General features: G+C 40.3%; 1 pseudogene across 1 annotated transcript; it reads right to left on the bottom strand.

Annotated features, from left to right (window-relative positions):
* Positions 1-1,635: 1,635 nt before the first annotated feature.
* LOC112607097 lies at positions 1,636-1,957 on the bottom strand (annotated as a pseudogene). Its single transcript, XR_003115737.1, has one exon. The product of XR_003115737.1 is annotated as an HIG1 domain family member 1A, mitochondrial pseudogene (transcript).
* Between the last annotated feature and the right edge of the window lie 8,115 nt (positions 1,958-10,072).

The raw sequence follows: 10,072 nt of genomic DNA on the forward strand, positions 1-10,072 counted from the left end.
GGTATGCAAGAACGTCTCCATTTTTTTTTTTTACTTTTATTTTTTGACATGGGTCACTTACTTTAATAACTATATATATATACACCATAGTATCACCATGGAATGTAAGTTCAGATTAGACAAGAGAATTTCACAAGTGTAACAGCATTCGGTAGTATATAAAAGTTTGGGTATACTGTGTGGCCAAACCAGCTTGCTCATAAGTTATTAATTGATTCCATTATAGGTAATTTGTTTAGTGTTTACAATTCTTATGGAAAAAATAAGCAATGCACACATTTAAAAAGTGTTCATTGGCCAGGCACGATGGCTCACACCTGTAATCCCAGAACTTTGGGAGGCTGAGGTGGGCAGATCACGAGGTCAGAAGATTGAGACCATCCTGGTTAACATGGTAAAACCCCATCTCTACTGAAAATACAAAAAAAAAAGAAATTAGCCAGGTGTAGTGGCACGCATCTGTAGTCCCAGCTACTCGGGAGGCGGAGGCAGGAGAATCGCTTGAACCCAGGAGGCGGAGGTTGCAGTGAGCTGAGATTGCGCCACTGCACTCCAGCCTGGTGACAGAGCGAAACTCTGTCTAAAAAAAAAAAAAAAAGTGTTCATTTACCTTTGCATGAGTGCCTAAAATACATATTTCTATTTCAAGATGACATTTAAAATTTATTCTAATATAACAGCAGCAAAAATATAATTCACAATTACAAAAGAATTAGAATCCACAAGTTATTCTCATGTTTACAATTGTGATTCTTTAATAAATACCACTACTATGCAGCTCTATTGTAAGCTTTCTAGATTTGGTTTAAACACACACATAGATACATCAGTTGTGGGAAGCTTTAGAATTTATATGTCATGCACTTTTTGGACAGAGTTCTAAAAGAGCCAGCCAGTCCACAAGACAGGCAGAAAAAAAGTTAAATTAACTGGGGCAAATAGAACTGTTATATAACATCCAAAACATGTGAGATCCTGCAGCAAACTGGGAGTACTTCAGGGTTGGCCTGCTATCTCCTTTAGAACTAAGTTCATCTTCACAATTGAAGAAGATGGACATTTCAACACAATCTAGTGCATTTAGGTGACATGTTTCTTTTTTTTTTTTTTTTTTTTTGAGACGGAGTCTCGCTGTGTCACCCAGGCTGGAGTGCAGTGGCGCGATCTCGGCTCACTGCAAGCTCCGCCTCCCGGGTTTACGCCATTCTCCTGCCTCAGCCTCCGAGTAGCTGGGACTACAGGCGCCCGCCACCACGCCCGGCTAGTTTTTTGTATTTTTAGTAGAGACGGGGTTTCACCATGTTAGCCAGGATGGTCTCGATCTCCTGACCTCGTGATCCACCCGCCTCGGCCTCCCAAAGTGCTGGGATTACAGGGTTGAGCCACCGCGCCCGGCCGACATGTTTCTTTTATGCTAACTTGATTTCCTTGAATGACCTAGTTAGTAAACTAGTCACTAGTAATTTGGTCACCAGGCAAATCAAGCCTGCAAGAAAGGAAGCCAATATTCAAAATGCTGTGTTACCATCTAAACCCACTCAAATAGTTTATTTTCCACAATAACACATAACTTCAATAATGAGACGTCTAACTAAAGCAAGCTCCTCCAGCGAGACCAAGACAGCATCTCTTCTTCTAAGGCTTAGGTTTTGTCTGGAATTCCCGGTACATGGAACAGCCCTTACCAACAGTCGTTGCTCCTGCAGCAAAGCCAGATGAAGGGACATTTGAGTATTTCCCCTGCTCTTCAATGTGTGTATAATCCATATGTAACAAGTGCTGCAAAACTTGCTATTTCAACGGGTACGAATAGTGCCTCTTTAGCTTTTCGAATAAGTTTGGATCCCTGATCTTCATCATATGAAGAAAGGGAAACCTCTGTGTCTGTTGACATAGCGACCGCTTGAGGAATCTCCCTAGAGCGAGAAAACCTCTCACGTGTCAACCAGCTTCTGATCCCTGCCTGAGGACTTTCATTATTTTAATTAAACTCTAAGATCTGAGAAAGCCCAGGTGGGATCTTGATAAACTTGTTTTGCTTTCTAGCTTTTGTATTAAGGCACTAGCTTCTCTGGTTCCTTAATATTTAACTTATACACTCATCAGAGTTATAGCAAGGTGTTGGTGAAGGCTGAGTGTGCTGGTTGTCAATGGAGACCCGGCCTGCCACAGTCCCCACTGTCAATTTGTACATGATTTCTATCATGTTAGTTACTTTTCCAAGCACTGATTTGTTAAGGGATTAGTACAAGAGTACAAACAATGACATGGTGACCTAAGACAAAGTGGACGATGTATTCTTTCTGGCTACTTCCTGCTGGAGAGGGTCTTCGTCGGGCACACTGGAGTGGAAGATATCTATTTGGCGTTGGTAATGTACCCGACTTAGGGGACTCAAAGGCAGTGCCTGTTGCAACATAATCTTATGAGATTGAGGAATGTTTTGGAACAACATATGACAACAATATAGGCCATAACATAGTGTTATGCCTATGCCCAGGAGGGTGGTTAGGACAACAAGAATTTCTGCCATCAGGAAGGTCCTCCACAAACCAAGAGGCTATCACTTCATTGAGGGACAGTGCAGGGTTAGAGATGGCCTCAGTCTGTTGGTGCATATCCTTCAAAGCTAAAGAAATGTTTCCCGAGTTATTGGGAACATACATACAATATTCAGTTTTAACTGTAGCTCAAGGAAGAACCTGACATTGCATCATTTAAAGTTTTTTTAATAGGCCATACTGATTTTTTTTTTTAAGTTATTCTGGTCATTTGCAATCCTGTCCATTGTTTAAGATTTTCTATAAAGAAACCCAAATTTTCCTTGTTTAGGGGAGGCTTACCAAAGCAGTCACATAGGGCTAGAGAGGAGTAATAGACCACAGATCCAGCAAGGGTCTTGCTGTAAGATATCTGCATAATCTTGTGTCCATGAAATAAAAAGTTTAGAAACGTATTGTAAAAAAATAGCTTGTCATCTTTTGAGTGGAAATCAGGCCTTCTAGGGGTTCTGTCTCCCATCTTGTGGCCTTGGTGGCCTTTGTCATGGATGTTTCATCTGGTAGGGACGCCTTCATCTGTGTGTGGTGGCTCCATGGCGTGATGCCCACCAGTTTCAGTGCCGAATTGGTGGTCAGGAGCACACCTTAGGCCCTTTTCCATTTCTCCTGTGGCTGCTGAGTTGAGCCTGTTTCCCTCCATTCTTTAGCAATATATGATCACTGGGCTGGAAGGAGTGGCATGGTTCTGCCAAGTTCACAATGCTCCTGTCGGAAGTTAAGAATTTGTCCTGTTTGGGTGCAGTGGCTCACGCCTGTAATGCCAGCACTTTGAGAGGCCGACGCAGGCGGATCATCTGAGGTTGGGAGTCCAAGACCAGCCTGACTAACATGGAGAAACCCTGTCTCTACTAAAAATACAAAATTATCTGGGTGTGGTGGTGCACGCCTGTAATCCCAGCTCCTCAGGAAGGCTGAGGCAGGAGAATCGCTTGAACCCAGGAGGTGGAGATTATGGTGAGCCGAGATCACGCCCCTGCTCTCTAGCCTGGGCAACAAGAGCGAAACTCTGTCTCAAAAAAAAAAAAAAAAAAAAAAGTGTTCCAAGTATTTACCATAGTGTTTAATAGTTGACTTTCTATTAAGGGGTGCCCTAGTAATCTGAGGTGAATTAGCAGCAAAGGGTCTCTGTATTAGTTAGGGTTCTCCAGAGGGACAGAAATAATAGGATATATGTGTAGAGGAAAGGGAGTGTATTAAGGAGAATTGACCACACAGTCACAAGGTGGAGCCCACGATAGTCCATCTGCAAACCGAGGAGCAAGGAAGGCGGTAGTGGCTCAGTCCAAGTCCCAAAGTCTCAAAAGTAGGGAAGCCGATAGTGTAGCCTTCAGTTTGTGGCTGAAGGCCTGAGAGCCCCTAGCAAACCACTTTGGTATAATTTCATACCACCGTATTTTTTTCTCTATTTTTTTAAATATACCACTGTATTTTTACATAAACAATAGGGCAGAGGAAGAAATCAACTATGCATTTGTCTCATGTGAGCCTCAGAGGGATGACTGAGTTCTGTCTGTCCTTTGTCCACAAGGAATTTCCTTGGTGGATAGCTCTTCTGTGCATCTGTGTATGTGCCTAGAACTTTGCCAGGTCATAGGACAGAAGACATTTAACGAAGGGTTCCCTCTGGGTCAGCTCAGTGCAATGGAAGGAGCCTGCCCTTTGAGGCTTGAGAGAAGCAGTTTCACATCTTGGTTCTAGGACTTTTCACAGCATAGAAAAGTCAGATATGGTCCCTCTGGGCCCAATATTGGTTCTTGAAAATGAAGATGATAATATTTTCCTTGAAGGGTAGGATAAAAAACAGCCTTGTAGTGCATCCAAGCACCATAGATAGTAATAAAAATTGATTCCCTTCTGAATTTCACAAGTATATTAAAATCAACAAGTATATTAAAATCAACAAGTATATTCAGGCGTATTTCTAACATCATTGTGTATAATGGCTAAATATTTTGAACAACCTAAATGCCTAATAGTAGTGGATTGGTTAGATAAATTATGTACACACTTATAATGCAACATGATGACATTGTCATAAGGTATAGCCATTGACAATCACATTTATGACATGTAAAATATTCATGACACATCTTGGTAAACACAAAAAGCAAAGTCTATGATTCTGTCAAACTTCTTGGTGAAAGGGTAACACCAAAAGCTCAGTAATTGGTACTTTTCAACCTTCTGTTTTCTTCTCCTGCCTCTGTGCCCTTACCTTACCTGCCTTTTGTCCACTGTGATTCCCAGGTAAGTATTTCAAGATTGGTTCCTCCAATACCTTCATGTTTCTGACTGGCGAGGCCGTGGTGACAAAGGAGCCCCTGGAGCATGTGGCATGGGGCTGCCTCTGCTGGATCCACAACCGTTTGGACCCCAAGTACAGACCTCGGCCTGTGGGTGAAATCATCAGTTCTGCAGAGGAGATGGTTGGTGACCAGAAGATGCATAAAGTTATTTTTAATAACAGTGAATGCTTTGTCACTGATCTGAAATATGGCCAACCCTTTTGCAAGTTGGTAAGGCCCCCTTTGGGGTGAACTCTTCCTTCTGGAGTTCTTGGGGTGAGATTATGTGTGAAATTTTTGAAAGATGACCAGTGGAGATTGCACTGTATTTCTCACATTGATATTATAGTATCCATACCATAACATTAATAGCGTTCTTTAAAAAAGATATTTTTGGGGGGAGGCCGAGGAGGGTAGATTACCTAAGGTCAGGAGTTCAAGACCAGCCTGGCCAACATGGTGAAACCCTGTCTCTACTAAAAATACAAAAATTAGCCGGGCGTGGTGGCGTGTGCTTGTAATCTCACCTACTCAGGAGGCTGAGGCAGGAGAATAGCTGGAACCCGGGAGGCAGAGGCTGCAGTGAGCCAAGATTGTGCCACTGTAGTCCAGTTTGGGTGACAGAGTGAGACTATTTCTCAAAAAAAATAAAAAAATAAAAAAAAATTTTTTTTAATACAAAAATTAGCCGGGCATGGTGGTGGCCACCTGTAATCTCATCTACTTGGGAGGCTGAGGCATGACAATTGCTTGAACCTGGGAGGCGGAGGTTGCAGTGGGCCGAGAGCATGCCACTGCATTCCAGCCTGGGTGACACAGTGAGACTTTGTCTCAAAAAGAAAAATTAAAAAAAAAAATTTCCATAAGTTATTAGGGAACAGGTGGTGTTTGGTTACAAGAGTAAGTTCTTTACTGGTGATTTGTGAGATTTTGGTGCACCCATCACCTGAGCAGTCTACACTGCACTCTATTTGTAGTCTTTTATCCCTCACCCACTTCCCACCCTTTCCCCCTGAGTCCCCAAAACCCATTGTTTCATTCTTATGATTTTGCATCCTCATAGCTTAGTTCCCACTTATGAGTAAGAACATATGATGATTGGTTTTCCATTCACTTAGAATAATAGTCTCCAATCTCATCTGCATTACTGTGAATGCCATTAATTCATTCCTTTCTATGGCTGAGTAGTATTCCATCATATGTATATGCCAGTTTCTTTATCCATTTGTTGATTGATGGGCATTTGGGTGGTTCCACGTTTTTGCAATTGCGAATTGTGATGCTATAAACATGCGCATGCAAGTATCTTTTTCATAAAATGACATTTTTTCCTCTGAGTAGATACCCAGTAGAGGGATTGTTGGATCAAATGTTAGTTCTACTTTTAGTTTTTTAAGCAATCTTCACTCTGTTTTCCATAGTGGTTGCACTAGTTTACATTCCCACCAACAGTGTACAAGTGTTCCCTGTTCACTGCATCCATGCCAACACCTACTGTTTTTTTTTTTTAATTATGGCCATTCTTGCAGGAGTAAGATGGTATTACATTGTGGTTTTGATTTGCAGTTCCCTGATCATTAGTGATATTGAGCATTTCTTTTCATAGGTTTATTGGCTGTTTATATATCTTCTTTTGGGAATTGTCTATTCATAGCCTTAACCTACTTTTTGGTGGGATTGATTTTTTCCTTGTTGATTTGAGTTTGTTGTAGATTCTGTATATTAATGTTTTGTCAGATATATAGATTGTGAAGATTTTCTCCACTCTGTGTGTTGTCTGTTTGCTTTTCTGACTGTTCCTTTTGTCATGCAAAAGCTCTTGAGTTTAATTAAGTCCCAGCTATTTATCTTTGTTTTTATTGCATTTGCTTTTGGGTTCTTGGTCATGAAATCCTTGCTTAAGCCAATGTCCAGAAGGGCTTTTCCAATGTTATCTTCTAGAATTTTTATAGTTTCAGGTCTTAGCTTTAAGTCCTTAATCCATGTTGAGTTGATTTTTGTATAAGGTGAGAGATGAGGATCCAGTTTCATTCTCCTACATGTGGCTAGCCAAGTATCCCAGCACCATTTGTTGAAAAGGGTGTGCTTTCCCCACTTTACATTTTTGTTTGCCTTGTCAAAGATCAGCTGGCTGAAAGTATTTGACTTTATTTCTGGATTCTCTATTCTGTTTCGTTGGTAGTCTATATGTTTATTTTTATACCAGTACCATGCTGTTTTGGTGACTATGGCCTTATAGTATAGTTTGAAACCAGGTAATATGATGCCCCCAGATTCGTTCTTTTTGCATAGTCTTGCTTTGGCTATGCAGGCTCTTTTTTGGTTCCATATAAATTTTAGGATTGTTTTTTCTAATTCTGTGAAGTATGATGATGGTATTTTGATGGGAATTGCATTGAATTTGTAGATTGCTTTTGGCAGTATGGTCATTTTGACAATATTGATTCTACCCATCCATGAGCACAGGATGTGTTTCCATTTGTTTGTGTCATCTGTGATTTCTTCCAGCAGTGTTTTGTAGTTATCCTTGTAGAGGTCTTTCACCTCCTTGGTTAAGTATATCCCTAGTACTTTATTTTATTTTTTTAATAACTATTGTAAAATGGATTGAGTTCTTGATTTGCTTCTCAGCTTGGTCACTGTTAGTGTGTAGAAGAGTTACTGATTTGTGTCCATTAGTTTTGGATCCAGAAACTTTGCTGAATGCTTTTATCAGCTCTAGGAGCTTTCTAGAGGAGTCTTTAGGATGTACTAGGTAAACAGTCATATCATCAGCAAACAGTGACAGTTTGACTTCCTCTTTACCGATTTGGATGCCCTTTATTTCTTTCTCTTGTCTGATTGCTGTGGCTAGGACTCTCAGCACTGTGTTGAAGAAGAGAGGTGCGAGTGGGCATCCTTGTCTTGCTCCAGTTCTCAGAGGGAATGCTGTCAACTTTTCAGCATTATGTTGGCTGTGGGTTTGTCGTAGATGACTTTTATGACATTGAGATATGTCCCTTGCATGCCGATTTTGCTGAGAGTTTTAATCATATAGGAATGCTGGATTTTGTCGACTGCTTTTTCTGCATCTATTAAAATGATAATATGATTTTTGCTTTTAATTCTGTTTACGTGGTATATCACATTTATTAACGTGTGTATATTAAACCATCCCCACATCCCTGGTGTCAAACCCACTTGATCACGGTAGATTCTCTTTATGATATGTTTTTGGATTCAGTTAGCTAGTATTTTGTTAAGGATTTTAACATCTATGTTCATGAGGGATATAGGTCTGTAGTTCTCTTTTCTAGTTACATCCTTTCCTGGTTTTGGTATTAGGGTGATACTGGCTTCATAGAATGATTTAGGGAGGGTTCCCTCTTTCTCTATCTTGTGGAATAGTGTCAATAGGATTGGTACCAATTCTTCTTTGAACGTCTGGTAGAATTCTGCTGTGAATCCATTGGTCCTGGACTTTTTTGTTGTTTGTAATTTTTAAATTTTTAAATTACCATTTCAGTCTCACTGTTGTTATTGGTCTATTTAGGGTATCCAGTTCTTCCTGATTTAAGGTAAGAAGGTTGTATCTTTCCAGGAATTTATCCATCTCCTCTAGGTTGTCTAGTTTATGTGCATAAAGGTGTTCATAGTAGCCCTGAATGATCTTTGTATTTCTGTGGTACCAGTTTTAATATCTCCCATTTCTTTTCTAATTGAGCTTATTTGGATTTTTTCTCTTCTTTTCTTGATTAATCTTCCTAATGGTCTATCAATTTTATTTATCTTTTGAAAGAACCAGCTTTTTATTTCATTTATATTTTGTATTTGTTTTGTTTCAATTTCATTTAGTTCTGCTCTGATCTTAGTTATTTCCTGTCTTCTGCTGGGTTTGGGTGTGGTTTGTTCTTGTTTCTCTAGTTTGTTGAGGTGTGACCTTAGATTGCCTGTTTGTGCTCTTTCAGACTTTTTGATGTCAGTGTTTAGGGTTATAAACTTTCCTCTTAATCATCACCTTTGCTGTATCCCAGAGGTTTTAAGAGGTTGTGTCACTACTGTTGTTCAGTTCAAAGAATTTTAAAATTTTCATTTTGATTTCATTGTTGACCCAGTGATCATTCAGGGTCAGGTTATTTAATTTCCATGTATTTGCATGGTTTTGAAGGTTCCTCTTGGAGTTGATTTCCAGTTTTATTCCACTGTGGTCTGAGAGAGTGCTTTATATAATTTCAATTTTCTTAAATTTATTGAGGCTTGTTTTGTGGCCTCTCGTATGGTCTATCTTGGAGAAAGTTTCATGCACTGTTGAATAGAATGTATATTCTGTGGTTGTTGGGTGGAATGTTCTCTTATATATCTGTTAAGTCCATTTGTTCCAGGGTATAGTTTAAATCCATTGTTTCTTGACTTTCTGTCTTGATGACCTGTCTAGTGCTGCAGGTGGAGTATTGAAGTCCCCCACTATTATTGTGTTGCTGTCTATCTCATTTCTTAGGTCTATTAGTAATTGTTTTACAAATTTGGGGGCTCCAGTGTTAGGTGCATACATGTTTAGGATTGTGATATTTTCCTGTTGGATAAGGCCTTTTATCATTATATAATGTCCCTCTTTGTCTTTTTTAACTGCTGTTGCTTTAAAGTTTGCTTTATCTGATATAAGAATAGCTACTTCTGTATCAGAGGAACCAGCCCCCAATATTTCAACATAGGTTATTTCTCTTTTCCCTAAGTGTCGGCTGGTCTGAGAAATAAAGAGAAAGAGTACAAAGAGAGAAACTTTACAGCTAGGCCTCTGGGGGTGACATCACATATTGGCAGGTTCCATGACGCCCCTTGAGCTGCAAAACCAGCGAGTTTTTATTAGGGATTTCAAAAGGGGATGGGGGTATGAACAGGGAGGAAGTCACAAAGATCACATGCTTGAAAGGGCAAGAAAAGATCACAAGGGCAGAGAGGCAGAGCAAGATCACAAAGCCAGGGCGAAATTAGAATTACTGATGAGGTTCCACATCCTGCTGGGCACGCATTGTCATTGATAAACATCTTAACAGGAAACAGGGTTCAAGAGCAGACAATGGGTCTGACTAGAATTCACCAGGCTGGAATTTCCTAATCCTAGCAAGCCTTAGGGCACTGTAGGAGACCAGGGCATATTTCATCCCTTATCTTCAACCCCATAAGACAGACACTCCCAGAGTGGCCATTTAGAGACCTCCCTGTGGGAATGCATTCCTTTCCCAGGGT

This window comes from Theropithecus gelada, chromosome 14 (genome assembly GCF_003255815.1).
Source record: "Theropithecus gelada isolate Dixy chromosome 14, Tgel_1.0, whole genome shotgun sequence".
NCBI lineage: Eukaryota > Metazoa > Chordata > Mammalia > Primates > Cercopithecidae > Theropithecus > Theropithecus gelada.